The following is a 20,496-nucleotide window of genomic DNA, read 5'->3' as shown; positions in this document are numbered from 1 at the left end:
CAGATAAGCCCTTTCCTTTGAATGCTTCACAGATAAAAAAAAAAAAAGGGACTTCAGTGATCATCCAACTATAGATATGAATATTTTAAAGTAGTTGGCCATTTTTTGGAAAGATATACAGATATACAGATATACAGCTTTGGCAGCTCCACAACTTTTACCACCCTGCCATTGAAAACCAAAGGTAACGTGTGCGTTATCTCCGTAACGCAATGTTATAAACATGTTATTTTGTATTAACTGAGGTAATAAGATCTGCTTCATCTGCCAAATAACTAAACTTCCTTTAATAAGAAACAATAATCAAGTTGCTAAAAATTAGAAGTGTAACAAACAACTTTAAATAGGAATGTATGTAAATATACAGTACATACATGTGAAATATAAATACAGTACATATATGAACACAGACTTACAAAGACTATCAATGGTTCATCATCGGCACTCAAATCTTTTCTCTGTCAACATCTCATGTACAGAATATTACTGCCCAGAATACCAGTCCTGGCTGTCTTGACTATGTGTCCTTAAACTGAGGTGTTACACCTTAAGGATTTAGTTGATTGATGAATTAATACACAGGTAACTAATTGAAGAAGAGGAATTAACAATCTATATATGAAACTTGCCCTGTTGGGCAGCATATTTTAGTATGCTATACAATGAGTGTTTTTAAGTTGAGAAATATTTGTAAATCCCAATACAAATCTCCTAATTCTATTAAGTTACATTGCGAATGCTGCTGGATCATTAATCTAGCATTCTTGGCAAGAAATAATTAATCCTTACATTGCTTATATGATGCAAAATCGTCATCCGAATCAATTATTCTTCCCATAGAAACATAGGGTAAACAGGGACATCATGATTGCAAAGCGAGTTGAGAACAGATGTGATACAGTACACACGCAACTTGCAAAATTTCAAGGGAAAATGTTGCAAACATATACATACTATACATAATAAAACATTAAAGAAGTCATCAGATGATGATTACAAGGCAAAGTAGTTGCTTGACAGAACTTGTTTATAGCCCGGTTTAGTCTAGGAGAAAAATACAAATCACAGCATCCATTAAAGACATGTCCACAAAACCCAAATGATTTACTCGGGTTCAGAGGAGCCAAATAACTTAACATTTTATGTGAGATTTAATGCCAGTTTTGTTTTTCAGCTTTGCAGATTCACGACAACAAGCCGCATTTGAGAAGCAAACTCAAGGGCTTATATAAAGTAATGTCCTTTACAGCTTTATGAAAATGTAAATATTGGCAAGAGTTTTTCATTCTCTTTCTTATCCTTTACTTCCAATTCAGTATATATGTTAAAAAGTCATTTGACTTATACACCATGCTTCGCGACTCTCTACTTCCTAACAGGAAAGGGTGGTGGGTTTATGTCCGGGAGACCTGTGGCTACAACTTTCTACATGAAGCTTTTCCTGAAAAAAAGGAAGAGAAGGAATTACAAGATCGATGACTTTCGGAGAACCCCATGCGTGGAGATGCCTTTGTGCGCATGCGTGTGTCAGTGGCCCTGTGGGTGTCTTCCAATGTGAACGTGTTTGTCAGAGTCCTTAAACATGTGTATGTCAGAGCTCCTCCGTCTGTGTGTCCTCCACTGCTGCATTGTGTGACCCGTATTCTTTACTCTGCGATAGCACGGAAAGTCCCAGTGACTTCAATAGGGCTTTGCATGCTATAGTGCCAGACCGGTGCCTATGTCCCAGATTCACTACTGACCAGGTTAAGAACCAGTTTGTGGTAACTGATGCATTTAGATTAAGAAAGCACTAAAGAATCCAAATTTACAATAGTAATTATGGCTTTCCCTTAAGTGCAGACGCAAGGTACATTTTGGTGCCTCATCTTCAAATGCTTTCGGGACAAGTTACCCAATTATGTGAGCAGGCTCCTCACCCTTACTGTAAAAAGCACTTATCTCCTTAGATCCGCCTCCAGAAACCTTCTTATAGTCCCAAAGTTCAATAAAGAATTCAGTTGCTCTTCCTTCTCGTACCAATCATTGCCAAACCAATTGCTTCCATAGTCAACTCTATTCTGTCTGCAGGCCATATCCCTAAGACCTGGAAAACTGCCAGCGTTGTCCCAATCTTCAAAAGTGGGGACAAAAACACTGTCTCGAACTACAGGCCAATCTCTCTTCTCCCAATTCTATCCAAAGTCATGGAAAAATGTGTCCACTCCCAATAAGCGATTACTATACCAAGACAAATTTCCCTAGCCAATTCCAATCTAGCTTTCGCCCCAAACACTCCATGGTAACTACCCTGCTAAACGTTTGCAATGCAATCCAGTGTGGAATGGAACGGGGGCAACTCACTGGTGCAATATTCCTAGATTTTGCAAAGGCTTTTGATACTGTTGATCATGTTATCCTGCTTAACAAACTCCAGTGCTCTGGAATAGGGAAGCATGCTTTAAACTGGTTTCATTCCTACCTATCTGGTAGAACCCAACATGTGTCTCTCAGGCTCTAACTCCAACCCCTTGGATATCACCTGTGGTGTCCCACAAGGCTCTGTTCTGGGGCCCCTACTCTTCTCAGTGTTCATCAATGATATTCCTACAGCTTGTAAGGGAACTTCAATACACATGTATGCAGATGACACAAACTTATATGCACACAGCCATAGCCTCTCTGACCTTGAACACATACTTAAATCTGACTTTTTGAGACTTGAAAATTGGATTTACCAAAACAAACTGTTATAAAACACTGACACTGTAATAATGGTATTTGGGACCAAGGCTAAATTTTCAAAGCTTCCAATGACTGAGCTCCAGATCAGAACTAACGCTAATACAACCCTAACTCCTGTTACTAGTTTTAAATACTTGGGCATATGGTTTGACTCCCATTTAACATTTGGGATGCACATTGATACCCTGACATCCAAAACCTATGCCAAACTAGGTGTACTTTACAAATCCTCCCCAAGTCTCCTGGTCAGAAAGTGTATTGCACAGCAGATGCTAATGCCAATTATCGACAATGGGACATAGTATACGGTTCGGCACCCCAAACCCACCTTAGCAAACTTGATACCCTCTACAATTCAATATGCCGTTTTGTTCTCCAATGCAACTACAACACACATCACTGTGAATGCTCAAAGAACTAGATTGGTCATCAATTGAGTCTAGGCGCAAAGTTCATCTTTCCTGTCTTGCCTTCAAATACTTTCTGGGCAAGCTACCCATCTATCTGAACAAGCTCCTCACCCCTACCACATGCAGCACTTATCATCTGAGACCTGACTCCAAAAGACTGTTCATGGTCCCAAGGTTCAGCAAAGTATCCGGACGCTCCTCCTTCTCTTACCGTGCACCCCAAAACTGGAACAATCTACCAGAGACTCTCACAGCCACCACCAGTCTAAGCTCTTTCAAAACTAAAGCTGTCTCTCATTTTAATCTGGTCTGTAACTGTTACATGCGCGTATAATATATTATCTCTAACGGTGCATGCAATGTCTTGTATGTAATGTATACCCCATTCACTTATGTAACTATGTATTTGTAACGATGTTTTATTGGTCATCTAAACTCTATGCCCAGGACATACTTGAAAACGAGAGGTAACTCTCAATGTATTATTTCCTGGTAAAACATTTTATAAATAAAATAAATCCCTCCCAATGCTGGACCAATTTATCAGAGTCCCTCAAAGCCGCTTCCTATCTAAGTTCCTTCATGACTGCTGTTTCCTACATTAAACATGTTTGTAACTGTGACTTGTAATGTTGTCAGCTTTACCCTGTCCCCAGGACACACTTGAAAACGAGGTACCTCACAATGTATATTTTTTTCCTGGTAAAATATTTTATACATACGTGTATTCAAACCCACAAAGACTGTAGATATCGTTTTTATGTAGTGTTATTTAACCTTTAAATATAGGTCCTGTTTAATTCCATTGGCTAAGAAAAGGCCTCACAGAAAAGCGTTAATTGTGTAAAGTTTTAAATAACATGCCGCAAATAGGATCTGTGCCTGAATATTCAGAGTCCAGCAAATGACTGAATACCCAGCTGTAAACAAACTATAGCTGAGGTTTCACTTATGCATGTGTTTAGAATGCATGACATCTGTGGTATGAATTAGTGGCGATTATTGATGTTCTGTATAAGTTCCTAATATTAGGCATCAAAACAAAATTGCTGGGATAGGAGCTAATAGGCTGCAGTCTTCTGTGACCCTAGTACTGTAGATGTTTTTATAACCATTTAAAGGCACAGGATTTGTACAGTTGCTAAGGATGAGGCTTAGGATTGTTTAAGCTTGAGGGCCTTGTGAAATTTGGCTGTGACACATATCCATGTTACCCGGCTGTTTTGTAGACACGATGACAGGTGCCATTTTTTCCATTTGATCGTGGAACGTTATACGTCTTCAAACACATTTTACTCCACCAAACGTATGCAGCTACATTGGATTGATATGTGTTATACAGTAGCTGCTTCCTTTCTGACGTATAAATACAGTATTACTCCAGGAAAGTAGTTTGTACGAGTGATTAGTAACATTTGTCACTTTCAAAAGTCTAACCTCTGCAATACGTAACTAGCCAATCCAAAGCTGATTAAAAAAATATATATACACAAATGGATATTTCCTGCACAATGCTCATGTACTAAAGAAAATAAGCTTAATAGTACAGTAAGTGTGATGCTGCAGGTAAAGCAGCAATCCCACTCGTTTTTACCTATAGAATTCTGTATACAGAATTTGTCCAGGGGGTCTTCCAGGCTCTCTTTAGCCTCGCATATCCCCCGGTTACTGGTTTGATCACTGTTGTTCCTTCCTGGATTTTCAAAGATGGTGTCTCCCAATAAGAACAATTCCAAAGTGCCGGGGAAACCGTTTCAGGCGAGGGGAATCCTCCTTGTGCAGCCAACACAACATAGACAAACAATTTCTTCAACGTACAGGTCTCCTCTAAGACAGAGATACAAAGTAAAGCTCTACTCACAAGTTCATCCAATTCTCCATTTAATGTGACGGCCACGAACAGTGGAAAGATAACGTTTCAGGTCCCATATGGACTCCGAGTAGAGCTCTTTGTATCTCTGTCTTAAAAGAGACCTGTACTTTCAAGAAATTATTTGTCTTCCAATAAGAAGCCACAAAATCCTACTGTACCTCTGGTGACGTCGCGGGTCCCTGTTGGCACACAAGGTCCGCAGGATCTAGTGGCAATTTAGATTTCCCTCAGGGGGACAGAAACACCAGCAACTAAACCAGTAACTATCTCCAAAACCCAGGGGTCTCTGAAGCTAAAGGTATGGGTTTCTCAGCTCTAGAGGATCCTTGGGTTGGGATTGCTGCTTTAATGTACTGGGTTGTGTGTTTTATTCTGGTATCAGCAATTTAGTGTTTGTAAGCCTGAGCAGGTAACTTTATCTCGTTGTGCCCCAGTTTACCAGTCTGCAATTGAAGGATAGCACTACAATTGCCCCATTACTACCATTTTCTTAGTGTAGACTAAACATGCTGCCAAGATTGCACCGTAGAGGTGGCTGCATAAATGTCTCTAGAAGAGATGGCACAATATACATAAAAGTTATTATTTTACAACAAACTAAAAAGTTGAATTCCTTTCAGTACCTGAAGGCTTAAGGCTGTCTTCAGGCATACATTGACAATCAAGTTAAATAACTCATGAAGCACCCTGTACCACGAAGGCAAAATATTAGGACAAGTGAAAATGCTGGGATTTTCTAACATTAAATGTTTAGTTAAGAATTCTGATGCGAGGGGCATATAGAATAGCAATTAATAAGTAAGTGGCCAGAAGAAAATGCAGCTGAAGGCTGCATTATAAGAGGCTGGCATCAGATAACATTTGCTTCCTTTGAATCCTGTGTATATGCTTAGTAATGCAAATGGATAGATACATAATAGCATTAAAAAAAAGCCATCCTCAGCAGGTTTTTTTTTTTTAATGCAAGTATTGTGTTTTTTTCTAGATAATAGCCCACTTTCCATCCTTTTCTGATACAGTGATCTCTTTCATATTAAACTGGATGAGAATCAGTAGGGCAACATGCGCTCATCAATTCCATGATCCACTGTTACAAGTCCAAAACAGTACTGAAATCATAATGCATGGCTTTCATTATTAATGGAACTAATGTGTTAGCCAAGAGCCATATAATCATATTTGGTCTGGACAATCTTGAGAACCGTACGAGGTCTGGATTTTTTCTTAGCCCTTGGGCTCACTGAGGGCTTAATACCTGGCTTACACATACAAATCAGGGTACAAAGGTAACCTGTGTAGCAACCTGAGACTAAGAAAATGCAGGTTGGTGCATTTAGAAACATTTAATTAGATTGTCATAAAAATCTAACTCAGGGGCTTATACAAGAAGGTGGGATATTGCAGGTTCAGCACCACCACATGGACTTTTCAGGTGGACAGGGCCGCAGACAGGGGAGAGTTGGGACAGTCACTCCGGGCCTGAGAAGGGCCCAGACGAACTTCATGCCCGACTTCTGGGGCTGCAACCTGGGCTTCCTTCATCCACCAAACTCCCCCTCATTCACCCTGAATGGGTACACACACACACACACACACACACAAACCCACACTCAATAGCATACCCACAGACCAACACAATGACAGACCCACAGACCCAAACACTGTGACAGACTAACCCACAGAACCCCACACCCAAATAACTAAAAGCACACATATTCTGCTAGCTATACCCATAACAAATACACAATAGTGTGAGGAGGATAAACAGAACTTCACACACAAAATAATCACACATATAATACTCAGAGATGCTCACAGATTAAAACACCTGCCCACAGTAGGCAATGCATTTGGTGTTTCAGATGTTATTAACATTTTTTATATTTTCCCAGTCAAGATATGTAGCAGTAACCAATGATGTGTTAAATTGAAATCAGAACGGACTGTTACTATGATCATAAATAAGTAAACATAATTATAACACATATAGGGGTTATGTATCAAAGCTGCTCTAATGCAAACCTGGTGCCAAATAAAGCTCAGTGGAACCAATGTGTTATTTTTATTTCAGGAAAAAGGGCTATTTATGCAATAGCATTGCGCCAGTGAAATACATAAATTTCTAAATATTATTCATGTTATGTGTCTTCGGTAACCATTGTACTGAAATAGCACCATTCCCAATCCAGGTGAATGGGTTTACTTCAAATCCCACAATGCTTTACGAAAAAGAACATAGGACTAAATAAAGCTGTATAAGCCATATTTATCAGCCAAGCGACATTTTGGCACTATACAAAAGTTTTAGCAACAAAAAAAAGGTATCCACTTTGCTAACAAATATAAGGCTCCATATTACAACCTGATGGGCCTGTCCCAAAGTTATCAAGGTGTGGCAGGCCTAAAGATTATTTGGGATGCCTGATTATGCCTTTTAAAAAGACCTCTCAGGCTCCACATGGTAAATTGACTAACTATATGGTCATGTCCACCCAATGCTAGGGCTTGGAATCGTCGGTTTCCCACCCCAGGTCACAAATCCATCTTTAATAATGCAAATGGAAAAATGAATGACTATGTTAAGACTACACCATTTTCTAAAATATTCAGCTCCAAATAGTTCCACGTCCTCATCCTTTCTAAATACCTACAGATATTGAATACGAAATGAAGAAGGCAAAGCGCACCAGGGTTAAGTATTCAAAGTAATATAATCAAGCTCAAAATATTACATCTGATACGTACAAATAAGTAGGTAGCAGTGGACATCCAGAAGGTATTCCAAAGAGTCCAAGTCTGTAGACAGAATTCACAGTAGGACCCTGCGTGCTCAGTCACCGGACTTCATTTTGAGATCTCCAATAAGAAGGACATTGGTGGTAAAGCAGAGCACACGATGGATTTAGCTGCAAGGGAGGACAATTTAATACTCATTGGATTTCAACATCGACAAAGTGACTTCCTCTTCATTTACAAATGTTGACCTGTGTCCACTCCATTCATCCTTTCCCCTCATTTTGTGCATTCCCTTTCACAGAATGACTTGCCAGCTGCTGGACTGTACTCTCCCTAGGTTATTCTTTTCTTGTGTAATTTCCCTGTCTTTCACCTTTATGTTACCTCCCTGTTTTTGTACCCCAGTCCACTGAAAACCATTAATAATTAACAGATTAAAAATGCTTAAAGTCCTCTAGTTTTAAAATGCCACTGGTGCACTTTGGGTCTAGCAGGGACTGCATCTTGAACAGCCATGGTCATTTTAAGAAGCCCCGTAGATAATTTTACCTTACTAATTTGTCATGTTAAGAAAAAAAAAAAAAAATAGAAAAAGGAAAATAAACACAGTTTGTAAAAAATGGTCACACTAAGTGGATCTGCGCATTTAATGGATGCCTGTGGATCACACATGTTTAATTATAAATACAGCCTCCATGCTGTATATCTACCTTGTAAATGTTTCTTGCTATTACAGCACCGGGGAGGAAAACCCTTTCCATTTATCAACTGGATTAAGAAAAAAGACCTAAGAAGGAGAAACATAATAGAACAGAAAGAAGGATTCAGCAAACTGGCAACTGAACAGAAGCTCCAGCTTATCTCCCGGTGTGAAGTAATAGTATCTGGGCTACAGATATGTTCATCAAACATACAGTATCCATGGCACAGATAATTAGGTTAGTGCAGCAAACTCAACCACAGCTTTAAATGTGCCTGCAGTTGTTACACTAACCCTTTTTTCACCTGGTAGGTTAATCCCACAATTTGCTAGCACATACTTGAGGACTTGTGGTCTGGAGTTCACCCTCATTATCACATCATTTATAGAATGCAATCATGATGCGATCTATAAAAAGGCCTTGTTATAACAAGTGTGGTTCACATTGGATTTAATTGAGTTGGTTAACCAAAGCATATTACTACCACTAAGATAACTGGATACAACTGGATTTATTGTACTCGGGTGGATTCATAGCTGAATTCATAAAGAAGACGTCTGGCGTTGGTAAGACAACACCTCGAAAGAAAGAGAACTCCGTTGGAATGCTGTTGACATTTTACAGGAACCTTTAACAAGTCACTTTTTTAGACTGGATTTAGCAACGTTTTGTGGCTGTACTGTACACTTATTTTACTTTGAGTATAGTGAGCACTAGCGAAGAATAAATGTGGCTGTATGGAATTACATACATATCATTGAAGATGTAACTGTCCCATAATATAGTTACAACAGTGCGTCTTAATTCACAGAGCAACTCTTGTGGCTTAAAAATGCTTGGATCTAAAAAATGAAAAACAAACCTCATCTCCACCTCGTTTTCCAATTCTATTTTTGAGCTCTTATGTTATGTAAAATTAATTGAGTAATATTGCTGATGTGTAACCAATAGTGAGAAATCTGTTTTTCTGTGCAACTGAGACATCACTTTAACTGTGGACTATTAGTGTGCAATAAATACATGAATGATCTGAAAAATCTTATATTAACCCTGTGAGTGCCCCATGACATAGCTACCATCTCACGAGGTCTGGCATTCCCATGACATACAGTAGTAGCTAGGTTGTGTGCATTTCGCTTGTTTTCTGGGGGAGATAGCCGTGTCCCCCATCTGACTAGACCAGGACTGGTCCTGCCCATCACTGAATGCACAGTGGAGTGATTACATGACTGCAATGTGCCGGAGGGGTTGTAGCACTCTGGTGCTGTGGCCTTCTGACAACCAAAGGCTTAAGCAGTTATCTTATTTTGCTCAACTAATGAAGGTTCTAGTCATGTAATATGCTTGCCTTACTCTAGTGGTGTTCAACCCTTTCAAATTCTAGCTGTCCTATTTAATACGAAAACATAAGAAACTGTAGTAAAGCATATATTTCAAAATGTGCCTCTGTTTTATATATGTAGGTAACATTACATTTATTTTTAGAACTCTGGTCCCTATGCAGTAATTACATTTTGATACATTATAATGTTGTGCTATCGCTTCTCCCAAAATACTCACTGATGCAAGGGGAGCAAACCAGGAGCAAAATACCTGGATGGCTTGATGCAGTGACACAGATTAAAAATTGTGCAGTTTGCAACATTTGGTGCACATCTCCCATTGTAGCTTTCCTGGGATGATGCTGTAATATGTCTATTCTCATTACACCATTTCATAGTCATTTGTTCCCCCACTTCCAGCTCACATACTGTCATTCTATTGTTCTGCATCTCACTCCTGGTACTGTTCAGAATAGTGGTGATACATAGGTTTCTGGCTAGTTAAGATTTACAGAACAACTTTCAGCCAGCTTGTTCCTCCAGCCGGAATACATAATTAATTTCATAATCTTCAAATAAGTTCTTATATAATATGAAAGATCTACATATGTAGGGAATAGCATCACTGAATAGGAAGGAAATATACGATACTTCAAAGTAGGTTAAATAAACCAGCATATCAAATGGTACAAAAGGTTGTTGTGCATAAGCTTTCGAGACTGCAGAGGTCTCTTCATCAGACGTGATATCTAAACTGCAGATTAGAGGCGATGAAAGCCTCAGTCTTCATTCTTATTTTCTTCATGGCAGCTGTTGCTTCCTCGGGTCCCAGATTCAGACTGCTGTGTGTGCCACTGCGTGGGGTTTTTATAGTGGGCCATACCCCCTGGAATCCTCCCATTCCAGGGTTCCATCCTCCCACACTGGTTGTCTCCCATTTGAGATGCCAGGGGATGGAGCACCCTATAAAAACACCACCCGCTTGCACTCACAAACGTTAGTAGCTGGACCTCGGGGAACACTAGTTCCCAAGGATGAAAGAAGAAAAGAATAATGAAAACTAAAAAGAAGATTGGAGAAATTAAAATAGATAACTGTCTCACCTTCAAGCAACAGAGGATCCATACGGATTGTAGGGCCAATTGTAGTGCAGATGATTAGTAATTTTTGTGGATTAGTTCTACAGTATTTAGCACCATTAGGGGCCAACTGGGTGCTCATTGGAAGGGTTTAATAGGGCCCTGTGTTCCTGAAGTGGTTAATAACATTATTTAATATTGCACAGAATTGTTTATGTATTTCATTTGTAATGTATTGCCTATAAAGGGATTATTTTTCGTGAGATAATAATGCTCTGCAATAAGCAGACATTCTGTGCTAAGTAGAAGACAATATTAATCAATGAATGAATGTTTTTTTTTAGCGTGCCAAATACCCTAGGGTTTTGCCACACGGGTCAATATAGATAGCAATTGAGGCAAGTACCAAATGCTTCACAGAAAAGGTGTATTTCTTGAAAGCTTGGAAGGTGGGGCATTTCTGGATGTTGAAAATCAGTTTGTCCTAATCTGGTGGACTTTTTCTTGGAAATAAAATGAGAAAATAATGAAGCACAGGGATGCAAAAATGTTATACATCTGAATACAATATGTGCACCCAACCTGAACTACTGACACCGCTAGTTGGTACAGAGAGGGCAACATTGGACCCAAGTATTTTGATACACCTTAAATAATATATGGTCATATTGTTTCCCATCATAAGTGCTAATGATATCCAAACGTTCCCCCTAACATTGCATATGCACTAAAGGCTATTCAGGCAACTGAGAAAGGAGCATAGCTGGCAGATATTAAATATACTTTGCATATTCTATTAGCATGACTCATACCCCACAACACCTATAAGAATTTCATTAAACCTATACTGACAAGCCTAAGGCTGAGGCCCCAGTACCTCCGCTGCACGCGCGCCCGTGAGACTGGCGGCGCGTGCAGCCGATTCCCCGGTCTGCTGGGAGCTGCAGACCAAAAGACCAGGGAGGCGTGGCGGGGGAGTGACGGGGGCGCGGCCATGACGTCACCCGGCAGGTTCGCCCTCATTGGCTGAACCGCCGGGGGCGTGGCTTAGCGCGTCCTGCTCTCAATTCTATTGAGAGCAGGAGCAACTCGCGCCACAGCGCTGCGGCCCCCCCTCGCAGTGGGCCCGGCGCCATTGAGGGGAGGGCTCCCGTCCCTGCAGCGTGCGCCACAGCGGGCGTTGCTGTAGCCAGCGGGGACAGCCCTAAGGCACCTTGTAATGAAGGAGGTAATAGTGACAGACGCAGCAGGCTCATAACCCACAACTTCTGCTCCTCAGGGCAGCAGCTCTAGCATTGAACTACTGTATCTCAGCTGCGGAATAGCTCCACTGTCACTGTATGCTTTAGAGCTCTACTGCTCACACCTGAAAGTGGTTGGCTTTTAAAAGGAAGCCAGGAGTGTGTCCAAGACTATGATAAGCTACAGGTGTGAGCTCTCTCTCGTCACCTTTAGGTAAACCAGACGTAACGGGAGTCATGTTAAAATAACACAAGATAGTCCTAATTTAACATGGCGTTAAGCCTAGTCTAATGAGATAACTAATGGTCTTCCTTTTTGCAGATAATTATCTTTTTGAATACCCATTAAACTCATGGAAAATAATGTCCATTACCTATTTAAGTAACATCAGGTTATTTTCCTTGATTTAAATTAAATTGCCTCAATACATATCACCCATTGGTGTTGAATCTTGCTTATCTATCAGTAATATGAAGAAAAAGTATGCGACGATTAAAACGCTTGTGAGCATGTCCCAATATTAACAACGTGTAATTTATAATGAAGAGAAAAAAAAGTACATGTGATTTGTAGCCAACAAATATACTGAAACCGTGCCATTTACTTTTAAAGCAGCAATCCTGCCTGGGATCTTCTTTACCTGATCCGGGGGTCCCATGGAGGTTATTGGCGGTCCCCTGATGGAACCCCAGGTTCTGGAAATATTTGGACTTTTTTGTGCCGGGTTTGAAACAAAAAAAAAATATACAAATATGGCAGTGGGTTACAAACATGGCAGTCGGAGTCATCAATAGAAAGCTGCAATGTCATAGAGGCAACTAAAGCGTGCCCTGACCCTGGCGGCCATATTGTATCCCCAGTAGACTTCTGGTTAAACCCAGACTCTCTGCTCCTGAATGGGTTTCTGGATGTTGGGGAACCACCAATTAATTCCGGGGGGGGCACTCAGGTTGAGGTAAGAAAAATACTTACAAAAATGTGTCCGATGTATGTGGAAAGTAACTACATTATGACATTTATGAGTCAAAGTAACATTTGACTTTAAAAAGTTGCTGCAATTCTGCATTCTTTTTCTTACAAATGTATTAATAACCAATCTAAAGGGAGACCATGTACTGTATATATATATATATATATATACATACACACACACACACACACACACACACACACACACACACACACACACACACACACATATACTTTACACACACAAAACATATCACTGAATGGGTGACTTCGTATGGACCTAAACAGCAACATGTAGATATAAAAAAAAAAAAACAGCAAATGCAAAATGTAGTAATATAATATACAGTGTTTCCCATCCACTTTCACAGTACTTAAATAATGCCAGGCACCAGCGCAACTCATTTACTGCCTCCAACTTCACCAAAAAGAAGGTAACTTGACAGCTGACCACGCGGTGGTACAGTACGTTTTTACATTACCATCTTTCACTGGGTTAGCACTGCATCACTGATCCATAATTAAGTGCTCCTACGAACCATAAGCAGGACCCCTTCTGCTTCCTAATTATATCCCCAATAAAATCCACAATTAATTTCCATGATTTTAGTCATGATTATAGAATGTAATTATAAAGCAGAATGAGTTGAGTTATGGTCCTAATTATGGTTCGCAAGAGCAGTTAATTATGGTTCAGTTACACCCAATGCCAATGCCTCTCCCTAAAATAACTTACAGTATACTACAAAATAATCACTGTATAAGAAAGCACAAGAGTGAAGAGTTACGGTAGTTAGTACTTCGTGTGTTTGTTATAGATTACTTTACTCTTCACTTTAGTTTTGACACGTAATGCTAGTCTGTAAATCACACAGTACAGTAGTTTGTAAGAGTAGACACTGGTGGTTTTTTTTATTTCTAAAAAATTATAGAAAATACTCAAAATATGCAGTTGTTTTTTTATTTTTTTACTTTTAGACAAAAAAAATTCGCATTTTGAACACCTGTGCATAAGTTTACGAATTTTCTGTTCGCAAACCCAAAAGTTTGACTTAGTTAAAACAACATAAAGTATATATTTTATAAATATTGTGCATAGTTTGTCCAGTTTATTTAAAATTAACTTTTTTTTTTTTTTTTAACTTTTGGCTCATATTTCACTGAGATTTGAAAATGTATTCCAGGGTTTGACTCATACACCCAAAGAAACACAGAAATTGGCAAAGTTTGGCCTTTCGAACTATCCTTAGTAGTTTGTGAAATGAAACCGGCACGTTTGCTTGCATAGAACAGTGAAACATATCATGCACTTTACCTTTAATCAAGAGAACCAAGTCAATGTGCTTATTGATATCGATATCCAGTATACAGTACTGAAAAAGTATTGAAGGAAAAGATCTAGCAGCACCAAGCACAAGAAAAATCATTTTATAGAAAAAAAAAAAAAGATCTGTTTTAATATAATAAAAGGTAGAATATGACAAATGCCCCTAATTTGAGGGCACAAAAACAGAGAAGAGGAATTTGCACTTTCCAAATATGAAGATCAGATATTATATTAAGAACAAACATTTTACAATAAAGTATTAGAACAATACATTATGATCTATGTACCGAGGTAACATTTATGCAATTGTGGGGCAAACATAACTGCAATGAATGGGTCATATGTACCAAAGAAAAAGTGGCACCATTTTGGGGCAAAATAACAAACACTATACAGTAACGTATCAAAGCAAAAAAGAGATTTGAAAGGAATATGATTTGTTTCATTGATGAATCGTGTAAACCTCATTGCCCGGCTCCTAGGGCGTATACATCAAGTGTCTCTTTACATGGCTGTGCTCGGTCTCTCACATTCCTTCCAGGGTGCTGGATTTGTGCAGGCTGGGTGTAGATGAAGCAATGATGGAAAATAATGGTCGCCAGGAACTTTTATAGTACAAACAGCAATATTTATTTGGACATCTGTGTTTGGTCTCTCTTCGCATGTTAGTACACTCTTATTTTATGTACATCTTCCCTAGTTACTATCCTTGTGTCTATATAGGGAGGCACTATAGCTTGTACAGTATGAGACTATTACCATGGACCTGTTCATTTTTGTGGTAACGTCCATGCTGACCCATTCCAGTCGGGCCCCCTTCTGGGCTCCGACTCACATACATCCCTCTGGGATTCTTATCCCAGCTCCGTGCTCTGACTGCCACTTCTGAGCACGCCGAGTCTGGTTTAGCTACAGACTGCCTGTATGGGCCAATCCTACTATGGTCTCTGTTCCCTATCTTCAGGACCTCTAGGAATGCAAAGGATTCCTTGTGCATATACGCACCGTCTTCCTAAGGGTCGAATTTTCATGGGTGCTATCTTAGTGGGGTACTTTCCGACTGTAAAACAATAACCAGTGACAGGTCAAATATAACTCTCTTACCTATACACATATCTACAGTGAGGCTCCGCCACTCCTGACTCCCAGGAACATGACTTCCAGAACATTCTCCCAAGCATATATACCCCATCGATGACATTCTAATTACTAGGCAGAAAGTGGGTGTGGCCAAGTTTCTGTAAAGTCACCCAATACCAGGCAAGAGAGGGCGTTACCCAGTAGGGGCTCACTTGTTTGACCCTGTATGGCTGTTAACCCCTCACATTAACTAGTAGTACTTCCCAAAGGGGGGGGGGGAGAGCTACAGTTGTACAATTGCTTTCCCCCAGAAAGGATCAACTTTTGCTTCCATACATATGCCATGAAGTGCCAAAGAAAATCATTTGATACCAACAGGTGCAATTCTTTTGCCCCAGAATTGCACCCCTTTAACTTTTGTACATAACCCCTATAACTTTTGTACATAAACCCCTGTTTGTACATAACCCCTGTTATTATCCCTGTGTAAATAAGACTGCCTCTAAATTGTGCAAGGAATCCAGCATGGAGCTGGTTAATTGCAGTCAGTCAGTTAACCAGGCTCCACCTGGCTAATCAGAGCTCTAGAAAAGCCTCCTGTGGGAAACTGCTTAGGGACACGCCATAGCATAAAACTGTGCTGACAAAGGAGAACAAAGACTGAGGAGAGAGTCTTGAGCACGCACCAGGGCTGTATGCTGACAACAAACTTCCTGGGAGCAGCAGGATTGCAATGCCTGCATCTGAAGTATACCTGGAGAAAGCGGAGATACCGGACCAGCAGTCCGATAAGAATTTCATATATATATTGTTCCCTGATAATTTGTTACATGTTTTGGACTGGGAACTGGCCTACCCAGCCAGCCAAAGGCAGTTAGGGCACGTACTGTTTATTTAGTCTCCAAAGTGGAGTAGGTGTTTGTTTCTTTTTGTTATATTTTGCCTTAAACTGCTGTTTAAAGGGACAGGTTAAATAAAGCATGTAAATCGGTCTCCATTAGTTCCACCTCTGCACATATCTCCTAAAACCCCACTATCTGTAAAAAGGTTAATACACTACCGACACACTTTATCCTAGTGCGGCTCATTCCGCAAGCCGGGAAATGTCCCGGCTTGCGAGCCGCACTCCCTCAGCGTGCCGCGCATCTCCGATGCGCGGTCACGCGTCATCGGGTGCCAGCGCCCCCTGCACGCGCGTCCAGGGCTCCCCGAGGGAGCCCTGGTGTCCCGCGATGTGGGGGACGGCGGCAGGGGGTTCCGGGGGACCCGGCGGACCCGGCAGCAGGAGGGAGAGCGCCCCGATCGGAGGGCGCTCTTCCGCTGCTTCGGCGCGCGCCCGGCACCCTCCGGCGCGTGCCAGGTTACTGCTGCGGCCGAGAACGGGCAAATGCTCGAATAAACTCGGCCGCAGCAGTACATCATTATCCCAACAACACGTTCTCGCTTTCTCTTTTCCATATTGAAGCGCATTATATATTATTCATACTTATAATGCACAGAAAGTCATTTTAATCACGTAAAATGACAAGTTGGTTTGCAGCTATCCCATCCTGGGATCAGACGTGAAGAGGAGATCTCATTTTTTTCTGAAGCTTTGAGGCTCCAAAGCCCATGTGAATTTAAGAACACACATTTTCCACATCGGTGCATATTTGCTAATTTCATACCAATCAATAAATGCGACGAAGAACCATGATGAGTCTGACCCTAAAACCTCATTCAGAAAGGTGTACATTTTCAAGGTCATAAAAATAGGATCAGGGTTCAAGGAAATATTTAAATATTAATTTGGGGCAATGTGTACCCATCAGTGAAGTGCACATACATGAATGCAATTTAATTAGAACCCTTTTAGCAGAGCAGGAGCTGGCTAGGCATCATGACAACAAGTAGTATATAATGTACAGTATGCCAGGGGTTCTCAACTCCATTCCTCAAGACACCCCAACAGGTCAGGTTTTAAGGATATTCCTGCATCAGCACAGGTGGCTCAATCAGTCCCTGCTTCAACACAGGTGGCTTAATCAGTGGCTCAGTCTTTGACTGAGCAACCTGTGCTGAAGCAGGGATATCTTGAATACCTGACCTGTTGGGGGAGGTCTTGTGGACTGGTTGAGAACCCCTGCAGAATACAATTGAAAATGTACATTATTGTTACTGCAAAAAAGCACCAAATTCCCATACTGGTAATATCAAGAGCAAAGACAACTGATGCAAAAATCAAGGATTGATAGCCACAAATATAAACTAATGAACTGAAGCACGATAAACGTACTAGGCCAGTGCCTCCTGGGTCAAATTTGAGTTTAATACACATTCCTTGAAAACACTGAAGTCGTTTTTATATATTTTGTTGACAAAATCAGAGAACGTGTTATATTGTTACATTAATTGTGTTGTCTGGGTTTTTATGGCAACCTGACTCTGTAGAGATGCCCTGTGTCTCATCTCCACTGTGTTCTAGCCGTGTGTCCAGCATAAATGTCCTCTTACATAGATGCCCCAGCGAGGACAACAGGACAAGTACATTTTCAAGGTTCCCAGGAGAATTAGCCCTAAAGGCCGGTAGCGCAGTATGTATAACCAAGTTCCACCCTCTGTTACCAGCTGTGAGATGCAGGGAACAGAGGGACTGAATGAGAAGGCAGGCTGTCTTCGAAGGCTACATAATAGTAACCTTTAGGGGTTTGCACATGAATTACAGCCGATTTTAAATCTTTGGAGACAAGCAAAAAACATTTAAAACATAAAAGCTCCTGGAAAAGAAAAAAAAAAGATGGGACTGATCGCTTTTAATGCAACCCCCCGAAATTCTTTATTTTGCACCACACTAATCCATTTGTCCTTTGGATCAGGGCTGGCCTGTCTGATCGATTTGAGATCCTCCCCCAAAAACCGAATGATAACAGGAGCATCCTAAGTGGCCATTTTTATTTACCAAAGGTGCCAAGAAATAAAAGCATCATACTGTATATACAGTCTTCGACTAAGACACGGATTGAGCCACCTGTGCTGAAGCAGAGATATCCGTAAAACCTGACCTGTTGGTGGCCCTTGAGGACTGGATTTGGCCGCCCCCTGCCTTAGAGTGATCCCGTTCACAGGAGCTGTAGTTCAGGTTACAGCTAAATAATGGAATTACTGCTTTAAGTACATCCAATGAAGATGCTCCAGAAATACTCTGATACTGATGATGGGTAGATTAAAGTTTTGATCGTGGAGTCTGACATAATTGATATGATTGGCTTTTGAATGTGAATAGAGAGTTTTTCCGGAATATTTGCTGTAAATATATGTTCATTAAAATGTGTAGAGATAAAACAAAGCAGGGCAAGGGTTTCTGATGTAGCTTTTCCTGCCATATGTTTTCAACAGTAAAAACAAAGCTTTGCTAAGGTTATTAATAGTAATAATGATCATGGTGGCTGTAAAAAAAACAGAACTCTCATCCAATGTTTAGATGCCTCTGTCATGCAGATACTAATTGCAGAGAAATTGGGGAAGGAGTTATAGAGGAGAATGAGCTATGGAGAGGGAGGAGCTATAGCGGCAAAGAAGCTATGGAGGGAGGAGGAGATATGGTGGGGGAGATAACAAGCTATTGGGAGCAGGGAGAAGGAGCTATGGTGGGAGAGAGGATGAGCTATAGGGAAGAGAAAGAAGGAACTATGAGGAGAAGAAGCTAACGGATAGAGGTATGGGCCAGGGAGGAGGAGTTATGGGCCTGGGGGGTGGAGTAGGTATAGGGATGGGGGGGGAGTAGGTATGGGCCAGATGGGGTGTGTGGAGGCAGGTATGGGCCTGGGGGGGGTAGGTATGGGCCTGGAGGGGGAGACGATATGGGCTGGGGGGGGGAGTAAGTATGAGCCTTGGGTGGAGTAGGTAAGGGTCTTGGAGGGAGAGAGTAGTAGGTAAGAGCTTTGGAGGAGGGGGTGTAGGTATGGGCCTGTGGGGGTGGAGCCCAGAGGATGGCACAGGATCTCATGGGCCTACCTGGGGCCTGGGGAGGGCCCCTGCCAAAAGCCCAGATGGAGAGAGAGAGTTGTTGGCATTGCCGGAAGGTAGGCTCAACTTCCTGTCCAGGGCAGCCAGGCCCCCTAGAGAAGCCAGGCTGGGACATACTTCCTAACTTTTAGGATTTTGGTTACGTTGTAATCCCTTGCTTTGTTTCTTAAAATTGTAGCCAGGTGTACCTGTATCTACCAACAACCTAGATGTTTCTATCAATGTGTCTGTAGATTAAGTTCTGCAGATTAGATTCTGCGGAACTACCATTTTTCAGAATTAACCATTATTTTCAATGTGCCAACATATTCCATAGAACAGTACAATGATAATGAAAAAGCAATAACAATAAAATTACAAAATAATATACACTTGTTAAGTAGGTAACCGTTTTGTCACCACAAATCTCTGGTGGCATTTAGTTGCTACTCACCTTGCCACAGGGACCACTCTCTACTGGCCACTTCACCACCAAGTTAAGTCCCTAACCTTACCCCTTACCCCAAAAACCCCTAATACTAACGCTACCCCCTACCCTAAAAGCCATTATGCCTTACCCTAAAAACCCAACCCCTTACCCGAAAACCCTTATACTTAACCCCTTACCCTAACCGCTAAATTAACCCTTAAATTAACTTACCTTGGCGAAGCATCCAGCGATGGAGGGTCCCTTTGTGGCTAAACTTTGGCGGAGACTTGGTCCCGGTGAGAACGGCCGCGGCCAAATGTCAGATTCCGGCCTCAGCCTAACATAGGGATGGAAAAATTCGGAGCAACTGGTCGCCCAGGCACCTAAAATCAACCAGCAAGAGCACACCGTGACCAGTTGCAACAGTGACCAACAAATCAGTCAGCACTGTGCCTTTTACTCTGGCGCAAGGTGGGGGAAGTAGCAAGGCGGAGCGCTCCAGGACCCCGCCCAACCCCACTCGATCAGTCTTGCCAATAGGAAACAGCCGGTGGTGGTGGGCAGGGAGGCTGGCCCCTAAGATTTGTACCATCTTCCTGGGCCTGACTAACAAATAAAT

General features: G+C 41.3%; 1 protein-coding gene across 4 annotated transcripts in view; it reads right to left on the bottom strand.

Moving 5' to 3' along the window:
* The window catches only part of ESRRG (estrogen related receptor gamma), a 768,405-nt gene that overhangs the window by 714,214 nt on the left and 33,695 nt on the right, over window positions 1-20,496 (bottom strand). Inside the window, exon 1 of one of the 4 annotated variants that reach the window (XM_075595603.1) lies at window positions 7,753-7,891. The exons of the other annotated variants lie outside the window; for them this stretch is intronic. The gene's annotated coding sequence lies outside the window, so the exon portion shown is untranslated. Of the gene's footprint in view, window positions 1-7,752; window positions 7,892-20,496 lie in introns of those variants that run through there. 4 annotated transcript variants of the gene reach the window in all.

Source organism: Ascaphus truei, chromosome 4, assembly GCF_040206685.1.
Source record: "Ascaphus truei isolate aAscTru1 chromosome 4, aAscTru1.hap1, whole genome shotgun sequence".
Taxonomy (NCBI): domain Eukaryota; kingdom Metazoa; phylum Chordata; class Amphibia; order Anura; family Ascaphidae; genus Ascaphus; species Ascaphus truei.
This window is presented reverse-complemented; position numbering and strand designations above follow the sequence as displayed.